The sequence below is a fragment of the Lontra canadensis genome, unplaced genomic scaffold, assembly GCF_010015895.1.
Source record: "Lontra canadensis isolate GAN:19392208 unplaced genomic scaffold, GSC_riverotter_1.0 scaffold218, whole genome shotgun sequence".
NCBI classification, from domain to species: domain Eukaryota; kingdom Metazoa; phylum Chordata; class Mammalia; order Carnivora; family Mustelidae; genus Lontra; species Lontra canadensis.
Window position 1 is genome coordinate 606,367 of NW_022631212.1, and position 14,010 is coordinate 620,376.

The window sequence follows — 14,010 nt, forward strand, 5'->3', positions numbered from 1 at the left end:
AAGTCCCAAGGTGCCACTTTGCTATTCTTTACTCACTGAAGCAGTGTCACGATGCACAAGAAAAGTAGATAGAGACCCCAGGTCTGAAGAGGAAGAGTGTCCGAGAATTTTGAGCCATGATTTAAAACAGTGACACATACCCTGCTTGTTGCAGCAGAACGTGCTAGAACCTGGGGTAGGGCCTGGCTCAGGAGGAAGGCTCAGGGCTCTTGGCCTGATGCTCTGTGCCTGGGGTGAGTCTTTCCTGCTTTCTTGACCTCCAGGGTGACATTCAGGGGACCAAATGCTGCTGGATCACCTGGGTTCCCTCCTCTGCATGTCCTTGTGGCTGGTGACCCTCCCATCATGGACATCCACAGCTCAGGCTGAAGACAGTAGTCAAGTGGGGTAGGAGCACCAGATTCCAGCTGTGGCATCTGCCGCAGGTCTGACTCCAGGCCTTTCTGACCTTGTCACTGCCCCCACAGTGGCTGATGCCACCGCAGCTCAAGGCACTGCCAAAGGACAGCCAGGTCAGGCCTCAGTGAGGCTCCGCAGGACCAGCTCGGGAATGCGGTTCACCCCTTGGGGGCGTTCGGTCAACAGCTACTGTTAAGAAACCACTGCGTGCTGGCCCTGGGCTGGGCATTCTGCCTGGTTCTGGGGACAGTCTGTTGAATAAGACACTGGCCTCATCCTTATCACATCCACCATCTTGTGGCAACAGTTAGAAACCGCTGGTTCAAGGACCTCAATCAGGAATTGCTCCTTATGCTTTGCAGAATTCACGTCTGCACATCTCCAGCTGATCAGTCAACAAATATTTATTGAACACCTACTAGATGCCAGGCTCCGTTTTAGGAGCTCGGGATGCGTCAGTGAACAAACAGTTGAAGTATAAAGAAAAGGACCTTGAACCTCTGTTTTTATCTGTGCCCCTCTTGGTCCTGCAGAAGCAGGTGTTGGTGCTTCAAGCCGAAAGACCACATGTGAAATTCTGTTATAAGGCACTTCCCACCCCTGCCCTCACCCCCTGAACTCCCATCCCCCTTTTGATCCACAGTCAAGGCCAACTTTAAAAATCCCTTGGTAAGCAGCTGGGAGCTTGTAGGGCCCAGACAGTTCTTCAGCAGCCTGTGGGAATCCCCAAGAGGAACACTTTCTGTCAACAGAATGCCAGGAGTTTAATTACTGTGTGGCCTGTATGGGTGATTTTCATTTGACAGGTCTGAGCCCAGACAGTTCCTAGGAAGGTCCTTTGTGCAAGGCAGCTGGGGCCTGCTCTAGCCAGGGCAGGAAGGAGCCTGGGGCCTGTGCCCCAGGCAGCGGGGCAGCAGGAATGCTTTGAATATGTCCTCTGCTTGTGGCCGTGGGTTTTAGCGCTGGCTACTGGGGGCAGTTTAATTAATCACGTCCACTACTTGTCATTTATCATTAGCAAAACAGGAGGGGTTTGGGGTGGGGACAGCTGAGAGGGTAGGGGAGGCTCTCTCAAAGCAAGGTGCCAGGATAAATTAAAGTTTTACCCATTCATCTCATGGGGTGGCCACTGTTGGGCAGCTCCACGTTGTTTCCTCCTGTTCGGTGGCCTGTCTGGTTTTTCTGTCAGGCCTTTGCAGCGGCTTGTAGGGGGGTCATCAATGACTGTGTTTTTCCCTGTCAATTCCCAGCAAAAGGCTGTGTTGTGTGATGCACGTGGGAAGGAGAGAGGGTAAAACATGTCCTGGGGATTTGTTGCCCCTGGAGCTGCAAACCAGAACTCTAGGGTTGATCCAGTCTAAGGTTAGATTTTGTTTGGCCTTGATAGTGTTCAATAAATTGGAAAATTCTACCTGACACCCGGGTGTCTGGCTTTTCTTGAAAAAGCAGAATGTAGCAAAACCAAGCTCTCTTCTTCAGCAGGGCAATATGCAGCTGATGTCCAGCTTAGGCAGTCAGGGCAGCCATGTTGGGTTGTGTGGGTTGTGCACTGCACAAAGGCACTGGGTGGATGGGTCAAATGGAAGTTGATTCCAAACAAGGCTGTCTGCCCAGCAGAGCGGCCCTGTAGGTGAATGTGGGCCTTCCAGTTCACCACCTCCAATAATCCCTGCTGCCTTAATCCTGCCTACCCATTACTTATGCTACCTATCTGAGCTTGGTAAGCACTTGACATTTTTCATGTTTGTTTGTGTTTTATTTTTTTAAGATTTTATTTATTTATTTGTCAGAGAGAGAGAGAGAGGGAGAAAGAGTGCATGCACAAGCAAGGAGAAAGGCAGGTGGAGGGAGAAGCAGGCTCCCTGCTGAGCAGGGCACCTGTGGGACTGAATCCCAGGACTCTGGGATCATGACCTGAGCCAGAGGCCGTTGCTTAATGACTGAGCCCCTAGGCATCCCCTAGAGTATTCAGGACACTGTTCCATCTTCTCTGTGTGAGAAACTCCTCTTCAACCTTCAAGGCTCAGCTCAACTCATACTTGGTCCTGAGCTTCCCATAAGAAGTGGTGGTTCCTTGCTTTGTATTTTCTCAGCCAGCCATGCACATGGCTACTGTGGCACTCAGCACACTGTTGTGCTCTAATTTGCTTCCAGGTCCTTCCTTCCCATGGACTTTGAGCCCCTTGAAGACAGACCTTCAGACTCATTTCTGCTTTCCCACTCCCTGACACACGGCACTTAATCAGTGAGGACCAAATAGATACCTTTGGGGCCAAGTTGACTTCAAATGAGGGAAGTCCCCTGGATGTTGCCAAAGTCTCAGGTCATGAAAGTTAGGAAGAGGTAAAAGATTTTAGCTTTGGGGTGTTAAAATAAACTTGAACTCCTAGTACCCTCTCTTGGATGTTCTCTGGGGCACTTGAAATCTCCCTTTTAATTAATTAGTTAATTAATTGATTGATTAGTTTTTAAAAATTTGTTTTAGAGAGAGAGAGCACACAAGCGGGAGGGGCAGAGGGAGAAGGAGAGAGACTCTCAAGCTGACTCCACAATGAGCACAGAGCCCGACTCAGGGCTCCATGTCCCAACCTTGGGATCACGACCTGAGTCTAAAACAAGAGTCGGAAGTTAACTGACTGAGCCAGGCAGGTGCCCCCAAATCTCTTTTTGAAGATATACAGTCAATCTTTTTTTTCCAGGTTTATTGAGATACGATTGACAAATAACACTGTGTAAGTTTAAGATGTCCAACCTAATGATTTGATACATGTGTATATTGCAAGATGATCCTACGATCAGGTTAGCTCCCACCTCCATCACCTCCCATGATTACCTTTCAGTGTGATGTGAAGACCTACTCTCTTGGTCACTTTCAAGTATAAGAAACAGTGTTGCTAACTCTAGTCATGACGTTGTTTAGATGCACCCTAGAATGTACTCATCTTATAACTGGAAGTCCATACTCTTTGACCAACATCTGCCCATTTCTCCAGCCCCTGGCAACCACCATTCTACTCCCTGTTTCTATGAGCTCAGCTTTTTCGGATTCCACATATAAGTGAGGTCATCCAGTTTGCCTTTCTCTGGCTGACTTATATCTCGCTTAGCTTAGTGCCCTCAAGGTCCACGCATGTCATTCGAAACATCAGGGCCTCTTTCTTTTTGTAATTGAATAATATTTCACATTTTCTTTGTCTGTTGATGGATACAAGTGGTTTCCATATCTTGGTTATTGTGACTAATTCTTCAATGAACACAGGAATGAAGGTATCTCTTCAAGATAGTGATTTCATTTCCATTGGCTAGAGATCTAGAATGGGATTATTGGGTCATAGGGAGTTCCATTTTTAATTTTTTGAGGAACCTCCATACTGTTTTCCACAGTGGCTGCACCAGTTTACATTCCCACCAACAGTACATGAGGGTTCCCTTTTCTCCACATCCTCGCCAACACTTGTGATCTTGTCTTTTTGAGGAGCACTTGAATCTTGAGCCATGCTGATTTTAGGGGTTCTTCTGAACAGAAAACTGAGTGTTTGAGAATTTTCACATTTTTCTTGTTCTGTTGTAAGGAGCTGGCAAGAACCCAGCCTTGCCTTTGCCTCTTGGAGCACCTGCCAAGGAGCAGCAGAGATGGTGTGGCCAGTAGATCCTCTGGAGTGAGGGACTGCTGCCTCTCTCTGTAGAGCAATGTCAGGGTCCTATCACATTCCCTCCCCAGCTAAACTTCAGCCTAAAATTTCTTTAAGAGTGAAAGGTCAACCTTCCTTCTATGAATCAGAGAGGGGGCTGGACATGTAACTGCTCTGGGAGAGATCTAAACTATTTCTCACTAAAGTGTAAATGACTGATAAAGGATTCTTTCCTGTACCCTCACTGCCATAGCAAGATGGTAAAAAGAGCTGTAAGAGAGAACCAAATGCTGGAAGGGGGCTCCACGAGGAGGAAAAAGGTACAGAGAGGAATGTCTGGAGTTTAGGAAAGACCAGAGTTAGCTCAGGACTTCACCTGGATCCTGGACAGGTGGGGTTATATAGAGAAAAAGGAGCATCAGTCCAGTTGGCCTGGAGCTGACACTGAGACCCTGGGCTTCAGAGGAGCAGGGAACACCCACTGGGGGTGTCAGAAACAGCTAAATTTTGTGAATGAATGGTCTAAGGACGGAGCAACAAAGGGGTGGAGGAAGAGGACTGTATTTATCCCACATACATTTGGATTCACTATGTGCAGAAAACGGTGCCATCCCTGGGTACAGACTTGCTACAGAGTTTCATCAGCGCCCAAGGGAGGGGCCAGATTTTCAGAAGTCATGTCAATTTCACTTAATGTACAGAACCCTGGGTCCAAAGCTGCTTTAAGACCCACTACCTTTTTCTAGAATCTGATAATGAATCTTTCCTTTTCTTTACAGGGGCTTCCAAAAGGCTTATGAGCTGGGGGTGCAGTTGAAGGTGTGTTTTTGTAGGGGTCTGGTTGCACTCTCCCTTCTGGGGATGGTTTCCCTGGAACCTCTTATCTTAAATTGCAACACCCAGCACTCCTGATCCCCTTGCCCTGATTTTTCTCAGCACCTCTTACCACCTTCTGAGATATGTTTTATTTATCTATGTATTTACTTTGTTTTTCCCAGTAGAATGGTTCTACATAAGAGCAAAGATTTTTTAGAACCAACTTAATTGAGGTATCATTACATATTATAAATGTACATTCCAAATGTACATTTCTGAGTCTTGTTGGACGTATATACCTGTGAAAGTAACCTGCTACCAAGATATTGAACATTTTCCATTACCCCCAAAGCTACAGCCATCCTCCACTCCCCCCCCTTCCCAAACCCCACCCCCACCCCAGGCAACCACTGATCGCAGAGATTTCTACATGTTCTATTTATTTCTGTGTCCCCAGCCCATAAGATGGTGCCCAGCACATAGTAGGGACTTGGTAAATCTCTGTGGAGTTAATGAATGGGGCATCAGGGATGATGAAGATCTCCCTCGCTGTCACACTGCTCTTAGCCCAGGGGAGGAGACAGGTGTCCACCATAGTTACAGCCTCCATCTTGCCCTCCACAGGTCCTCCTTGAGAAGTGCTGGTGGAGTGAGAACACGCACCACTGAATGGCAGAAAGTCCCGTATCTCTGGCATCGGATGGATTTGAGCACCTCTCTTGACTTTAAGAGCTCAGGCAAGCCCCCAACATTCCTCTGAGCCCCTTTCTCTTTTGCAAGCTCTCTGTGAGAGTAACCACCACACAGTGCTGTTGAAAGGATACTATGCCTGGCAAGAGGGATCACACAATCAACACTCAACAAACCTTAGCTATTAATGTTATCAGCCGTTCGAAGAACCTGGGCTGAGGGCCCGGCCCTGTAATCAAGACGGGATTCTTGATTGGTGATGGTGAAGCCTGGGAAGAGAGGAGAGGTTGTAGAAGTCAGGATCAGCTGGTTTGTGCGGCAGGAACCGATGATTCCAGGGTCTCAGCAGTGTCAAGCACCACGGTCAAGTTCATTTCTCTCTCACACTTCATGTGTGTCACGTGTCAGCTCCTGCTGCAGTCTAAACTTGGTTTGCCCCAGTGCCAGGCCAGCAACAAGGTTTCTGACTGGGGCAGGGCCATCCTCACAGCAGAGGGAAAGAGCATGGGGAACCATGCTTGGCCTTAGAAGCTTGCATTCCCCACTGACTCCCCCGTCCCATTCACTAGTGAGCACAAGTCACTTTGCCAAGCCTGAGTGAGGCCAATGGACCAGGGAACTAGAATTCTCCTCCAGCAAGGAGGAGAGAATATTGGTGAATGATGAGGTAGTGTGTCACTGGTACATAAGCAAATAATTGTAGGATAGGAGAAGTACCATATACTTCTGCACAGTGCTGGGAAGGGAACAGGTCTGCTTCTGCCTGGAGGACAAGGACACCTTCATCGTAGAGGTGACATGTGAGCTGGGTCTTGAAGAATGTATGAGAGTTCACCAGGAAGAGAAAACTGGAAAGATTTAGGTAAAGTGAAAAGGCAAATGCTAAGCCACGACGTTGGGAAAAGGTCTGGCATGTTCTCAGTGCCTTGAACACGAGGGGTGTGGGGGCTCACTCTGAGACAGTGAACCGGCCGGATGCCCGGTGCTCTGACTGCCTCACTAAGGATTCAGGGTTTTTCTCTAAGGGTGATGGAAAGGCAGGAGCTTTCGGAGCAAAGAGATAGGACTTTGAGCCCAGCAGTGGCTGGATGGAGGGATGGTTTTCATCCTGGATGTAGAAAAGCAGCCCTAAGTCAGGAAGAACCCCCAGAAGGGCAAGGTTTTCTGCACTGCAGCTCAGAGAGGACCCATCTCCCAGTGGTCCCCCTTTCAGCAATGGGGGAGCAGGCGCTGCTCGTGGGGGTTGGGGGGGTTGGTGCAGGGCCAAGCCGGCAGGGGCGAAGCAGGAAGGGCGCTCCCGGCCCCAGGGGCTGAGCCCCGCGGACCTGCCTGACCCCGCGCGGCCACCCGCACTGGGAGAGAGGCCCCTCCCCAGCCTCCGGAGGCCTGGCGTGGCGGATATTTGTGTGCGATACGATTGTAATTTGGGCGCCTTTTGGCCGCAGTAAATTGTCCTGTTTGCACAGCGCCAGGCTGAAATAGCCCGGCGCGCGCGCCCCAGGAAATGAGCTCAGGGCCGGGCCGCCGCGGAGAGCGCGCTGCAGCCGCCCCGGCGCTCCCCGCGCCCCCGCAGGCCCGCGTGCGGGCGGAGCTGCTATTTTTTCATGGACCGGCTTCAACAGCTAATTTGAATTAGGATCATGAAAAAAGCACCCCAAGTCTCTACCTGCCGCCGAGAGCTCCGAGCAAAATGGGAGCCGCGGCCGTGCGGACTTGGGGGAGCAGCGGCACCTTCCTTCGGGGGCGCCAAACCCAAGGCTTGGTGGGAGATGGGCGGCTGGGGTGGGGGCACCAGGCGGGGAAGAAAGCCAAACCCCCGCGGTGGCCAAGTATGATCTCACACACATGATTTCTCAGTAAGGGCTCTGCAGCCAGGGAGGAGGACATTTGAAGCTCGGTGACACCCGCCTTCCCATCCCCCTGCAGGGGATTTCAGTTTTCCTAGCTTGGGGCCCATCCTCACCTCTGCACGGCACAGATCAGTCTGCGTTGTAGTAATGTAGTAATCGTAGCACAGGTACAATACCGCGCTCCTTTTTTTTTTTTTTTAACTACACGCCCCCGCCCCCCGCATCACTTCAACTACTAAATACTGGTTTTGGTTGTTAGAGAATTTTCCACTTTCCCGTGGAAATACTCGCGGCCCAGTATTACACTGAGCAGCCGCACCAACACTTACAAGACCATCCCCCTGTGTTGGCTGGAGAAGGTGTCTTCAGTTTCTCCCTATCATAAATAACATCGCGGTAAATGTCTTTGTAGATATGGAATGGTTCTCTCTTCCTGATGAATTATTTCCTTAGGATTAATTCCCAGGAGGAAGATTATGGGGCCAAAGGCTATGAACATTTTTATGTCACTTGGTATTATTGCTAAATTGCTTTCCAAAAGGGCTGTGTCTGATAATTTACAGTTTTAAAGGAGGAGCTAACCAAAAGTGTACAAGCACTTTGCTAGCCACATGCAAGAGGTATGACCTTGGGGATCAGCAGAGCGGGTCCCTGGGGGCAGCTCCAGGTGGGGGTAGGTGAAGGGTGAGCCAGAGCGGTGGGTGCTGGGAGAGCCCTCCCCCGCCCGGTGTCGGCACTTTCTGGAAGGGCAGACTTCCTGGATTTTGGACTCCCTCTCCTGCCTTGTCTGTTCCCTCCGTCAGATGGTCAGACCTGTCACCCCCAAACCCTCATTTCGTCATCCAGCCCTCAGAATTCCCTTTAGCAGATTTGCTGAGCCAGCTTATCATGAAAAGGGAGAGATTCTCGCCTTTGGCTTCTTGTCATCTTTGTTTCCTGCAGTGGAGCTGAGCCCTCAGTGATGGGCTAAGCAGGGGCAGCTGGAGATGCCGCTGGGAGAAACCACGTCCTTCTTGGCCCTCTTGGAGCAGCTAAGTCCTCTCCAGGTTGGGCTGCAGTGGCACCTTCTGTGTTTACAAAGACCGGGACTGTAAGGTGAAACGGAAGACAGACTATCTCCTGTCCACACTCCAAGCACCCGGTGTGATGCTTTGTCTCCCACAGAGAGAGGACAACGGGAGGGGACAGCTGGGCAAAGGGAGGGCAGACTTGGTTTCTCCTCTTCTGTAGAAACCCGTGTGTTCTTTGGTTAAGCCGCTCAGGGGGCGTGAGTCCCAACTTGGCTCAGGAGATGAGGTTCTGGGTGGGTCAGCCCCATCAGTGGCGGGACAGGTCTGAGCATCTGACGGGGGAGAGAGAGAGCAGGACGGGGAGTCTGAAAGCTCCTGGGATAAATGGCTACCTACCAAGGAGAGCTGGGCTTGAGGTACCACAGTGCCTTCCGCTGACCCCAGAGGCCCCACTCTTGCGTCTAGAGTCTGCTGCCCAAGGGGCTTCCCACCACGCCATCCCCAGAGGGCATCACACTCGGGCTCGCCAACCAGGCCCTGGGATCCAGCTGTGCCTCTGACTCTCCATCCCCCTGGGTGAAGTTCATGACCCCTTGGCTACCCTGCCGGAGAGGACAGAGGGAAGACCAACACCCAGGGGAACTACCTGGACTGGTCATGGTTATACCTTGCCTCCCCCTTGGGAGGAAATGGGTATAAACTAGGGGATTTGGCTGCTCACTCAAGGCTGGTCCTTCCCTCCTTTGAGCCGTGTTTTCCCACAAGCGCTGCCTATTAGCAGGCCATCCTCTCCCGCCGCCCCACTCAGCTCTGTTCAGTTCCTTCAGCCCCAGACCCTGACCTGGGATATTGTCCCAGTGCCTCCAGTTCTAGCGGCATGATCTATTTTATACTTTGTGTTGGCCCCCACCGATACACGCTCTGCATTATCGTCCCCAAGTGCCTGCTGGGCCCATTAGCCCAACCTCACGCCCTGTTCTTGTTCACAGGCTCACACAAGCGTCTGGCTCCCCAGAGCGTCAGGACCCCCTCGCGGCACTTACAGGGCATTTGAACACCACAGTGTCCAGACCAGCCCTGAAATGCACATCGGTCAATTTCAGCTGTTTCTCCCACTCCTTCTGCCCCGATCAGGGTCTTGGCTGCAAGTGACAGGAAGTGACACTGGCTGAGAAGCGGCAGAGGAGTTAACTGGAAGGCGATTAGTGAGCACGGGGGGTCTGCAGGAAGGCTGGGCACCGGGATGGCATGGGCAAGGGAGGCCGGGGGACAGGAAACCAGCCAGCGTCACACCTCAGGAAGTCGGGTTAGGAGGCTGCCCAGGCACCACCCCTGCTGGCCGCCACCACTCTGCTGTGAGGTCACTGCCATGTGTGGATTCTGGGCAAGATGGGGAAGCATCCGGAGGGCCCAGCCTGGGTTCCACATCCAAACCCAGACAGGGGTAGGGGATGTGGACTCCCGGACTAGTGTGGTAGGATCTCTTCCCTCCAGGCCTACTCCAGGCCAGTTCCACACCCCAAGTGGGATGTGGAATGCCCCCCAGACCCAAATGACAAATGTCTAATAGTTACTGAGAGTGTCCCAGGCATCACTCTTGTGCTGAAATGCAGACATGAGGAAGCCAGGCCCCGGCCAGGCAGGGACGTGGATGGGAAAACAACCTCAGCTCTGGTTATCATTTACGGCCACCTACTCCGTGCCAGCCGCTGTCCGCTGGCTTTCTCAGATGTCATCCCATCTCATCCTCACAGTGGTCAGGGTTGAACTAAAGGGGCTAAAAGTTCGGGGCGCCTGGGTGGTGGGTTAAGCATCTGCCTGCCACTCGATCATGATCCCAGGGTCTGGGGATCCAGTCCTGCATCGGGCTCCCTGCTCCTCGGAGAGTCTGTTTTTCCCCTTCCCTCTGCCTGCCACTCCCTTGGCTTGTGCGCGCTCTTTCTATCTCTCTCTCTGTCAAAGGACTAAATAAAATCTTTAAAAAGGGGAGGGGGGCAAAGGAGCAGCAGGCCTGCCCAGGAGTTAGGACAACATCACACAGAAGCTACTGTCTAGCTGGGTCTGAGGGACAAGTAGATGGACTCAAGCGGGTAGAAGAAAAAGGGAAACCCATTCCAGGTGGAAGGCACAGCATGTGTAAAGGCATAGAGGCAGGACAGAATCAGAGGCTACTCAGGCCATCGTGGCTGCTTGGTATGACTGGACTGTGGAGAGTGATGGTGGGCTTGAGGCTCTGGTAGCAGTCTGTGCCAGAGATGAGGAAGCCTTGAATCCTATGATAAAAACAGCTAATATATCCTAAACACTTAATAAATGTTAAGTCTTATACGGGGCCCTTTACATTCATCATCTCCCTGGATCTTCACAATAGCCCCCCACAAAACCCCATAAGACCCCGAGGATCAGAGAAGTCAAGTGACTTGTTCAAGGTCACACAGCTACTAACTAAATTGGTAGAGAACCAGGACTTGAGCCAAAAGCCATGTGTCAACCACTGATGGTGCTAGAAGGAACCATCCATACCCTGCCCATGATCCTTATCTTCCTCAAAGACTATATCCTTTTGCCCATGATCCTTATCTTCCTCAAAGACTATATCCTTTTGCAGGATTCCTTATCTCCTCTCCACTCCGCCCCCCATGGAGGGTGATCTCCTTAGTTCACGTGGTGTGGTTCATCCTACCCTTGCTCCACCAGGTCATGGCAAGGAGGCCACGGCAAAACTAGCTCCTTTGCACCGTAAGATGAAAAAGCCAGTTTCCTATTACCACTTCTTGGTTCTGTATTCAGAGGAAAGGAACTGCCCATAGAATCTTTTGTGGGTGAGGGGAATTCTTGAAATAGAAAATACATAGAAAATACTCCTGCATTGGCTGGGTCCTTTCAAAGCACTGTCAGAGGGAGAGATTCAGAGGGCACCTGTCATGGAGGTTTCATGTTTGGGCCATGGTGTTCGGCGGCCCGGGTTTGCATCCCAGCTGCCCTGCTTAAGAAGTCACGTGACCGTGGGCAAGTTATCTAACTTCTCTGTGGCCCCAGTTTTCTCATTTATAAAACAGAGAATTACCCTTCATAGGGATGGGGAGGAATACAGAATATGGGTTTATAAAGGATCTGGCATGAAGCGAATATTGAAAAGAGAAAAAGCACTTTGGGAGGGCAGTTTTGTTCCATTTAACACACGCCCTGTGATTGTTCCCTGGATCCAACACCGTGCGATGCATGGGGTTGGGGGGGGCACCTCTCAGAGTTGCTGCCTGGGTGACAAGTCTAAGAACAAAATCCCAGCCACGCAGAACCTGGCCAGGACCGTGAAAGCAAGCCCTATTAGGGCCAGAGGAAGGAGAGGTCTGTCTTGGTTAAGAAATCTGGAAAACTTCTTCCATGAAAGGGAATTTGGATCCAGCTTTCAAGAGTGGGTAGGATTGTTAAATCTGGATGGGGAGACATCATTCTGGGTAGAAGACTCAGCAGAAGCCAAGGTGAGAGAGGGAGAAGATCTTTCACACACTGAAACAATCCCAAGCAACAAGCCCTGTTTATAACCCTTCAATGTCATGACCACCAGCCTTCCCTCCCAAATGGTCCCGACAGCTGTGTGTGTCGCACACAGAAAGATCAGACAGAGGTTCCCAGGGGGTCTGCTTGTGATGCTCTCGAGCCACACACTGTCCCTCATGGGCCCAGGGCTCCTGCTGTGCTGCTGTCACCAAGTGTCACCTATCAGCCAAGGCACACTGCCTTCCAGAATGCTTACTACAGCTCAGCAAAGCAGGGCAAGATCCAAGAACATCGCTCCGGGGGGGCATCCAAGGCTTCCACGTGAGTATCCTGCAGCCCAGGGGCTTGTCCTTGCTGTCTCAGGTGAAATTTTGGAAACCTCAACCCCTAATTACTGCCTGGCACAGGGCACCCAGCGGTTTCCGGGTGGCTTGTGTTGACTCGCGCAGTCTTCATAGGACATGGGTCTGGGCTAAATTTAAGCACCGTCACAGACAATTTAACAGTTTTCTGTGGGGGGGTAATTTAATGGTAAACCATAATTACCGATACAACTGATACCTTAATTCCCAAAACAATCTGTGGAGGTGTGTGGAATTCAAATCAGTCCAATTAGAATTCCATCTCCTCATAATAAAATACAGCATAATTGCTAATTGCCCCCCTGACTCACAATATTTTAAGGCAGAAAGTTGGGTTTGTTTTTTAATATGGCTTTTTTTTTAAAGTGTTTGTTTTCAATTTTGGACCCTTGCCCATGAGAGGAAAAGGATCCAGGGCTCTGTACTCGGGGCTCCTGTGGAGCCTCAGTGCTTCTCCCCTTGGCAAGAGCAAGAATCCGAGAAGGTTGGACGTGCTTGGGGCTCCACTGAGGTCCGAGGTGTGGCTCATAACAAGGCCAGGAGATGCTCTGTTGACATAGACCACTTGAGTGTTAGGGACCTTGCGTTGACGAAGCATTCTGATGGGCACAGGGCTCAGTCGTGCAGAGGTTCAAAGCCAGACCATAGGATGTGGGGCAAGTTGTTCAACCTCCCTAGGACTCCATTTCCCTAGCTGTACAATGGGTATAGTAATTGACCACCCTCGAAGCCGTGGGCGGGGGTGAAGATTGACCCAGGGCCTGGCACACAGTAAACACTCCAGAAATGGTAGCTCTGTCATTTCATGAATCAAATCATTTGTTCCTACAGTGCACGGACCAAACACCAAACCACAGATACATACTGAGCACTGCGTTTCCCAAGCATGGTTTTAGGGGCTGGGGCTAAAAGGGCAGGAATACCAGGTAAAACCCTTACCTTTGTACAGCTTTCATTCTAGTGGGGGAAACAGATGATGAGAGACAAATTAAGATGTAAAATAATATGACCCCCATGAGGGTGATGAGTTCACGTGATGCGGTCAGGGAAGACTTCCCTGAGGAAGTGACATCTGAGATTATCGACCCCAGGAAACTGAATTTACAGAAAAGGAAAGTGAGGTTCAAAGTTCAAACCTTGAGCAGCTTGTGCACGCATAAAAGTTGGGGTACCTACAGAATGGGAACAAATATTGGCAAAACACGTATCTGATATGTGAAATATAGAGAGAACTCATACAACTCTATAGCAACAGAAAAAAAAAGAAAGAAAGAAAAGAAAACAACCACCCACCAAAGAACCCAATTTAAAAATGTGGACAAAGGAACTGAGTAGAAATTTCTCCAAGGAGATATACAAAAGGCTAAAAGTCCATAAAAAGATATTTGACATCATTAGTCAGTAGGAAAATGCAAATTAAAACCACAATAGCAGAATAAATAAGTAAATAAATAAAACCACAGTGGCATATCACAGCACACCTGTTAGAATGATCATCACTGGAAAGACAAGAGGTGACAAATGCTGGCCAGGATGTGCAGACAAGAGAGAGTCCCTGTGTTGGTGGGAACACAAATCAGTGCACCTGCTATGGAAAACAGTGTGGGGCACCTGTGGGGCTCTGTTGGTTAAGCAACTGCCTTCAGCTCAGGTCACGATCCTGGAGTTCTGGGATCAAGTCCTGCATCGGGATCCCTGCTTGGTAGCGTGTCCACTTTGCCCTCTGACCCTTCCTGCTCTCACATGTGCA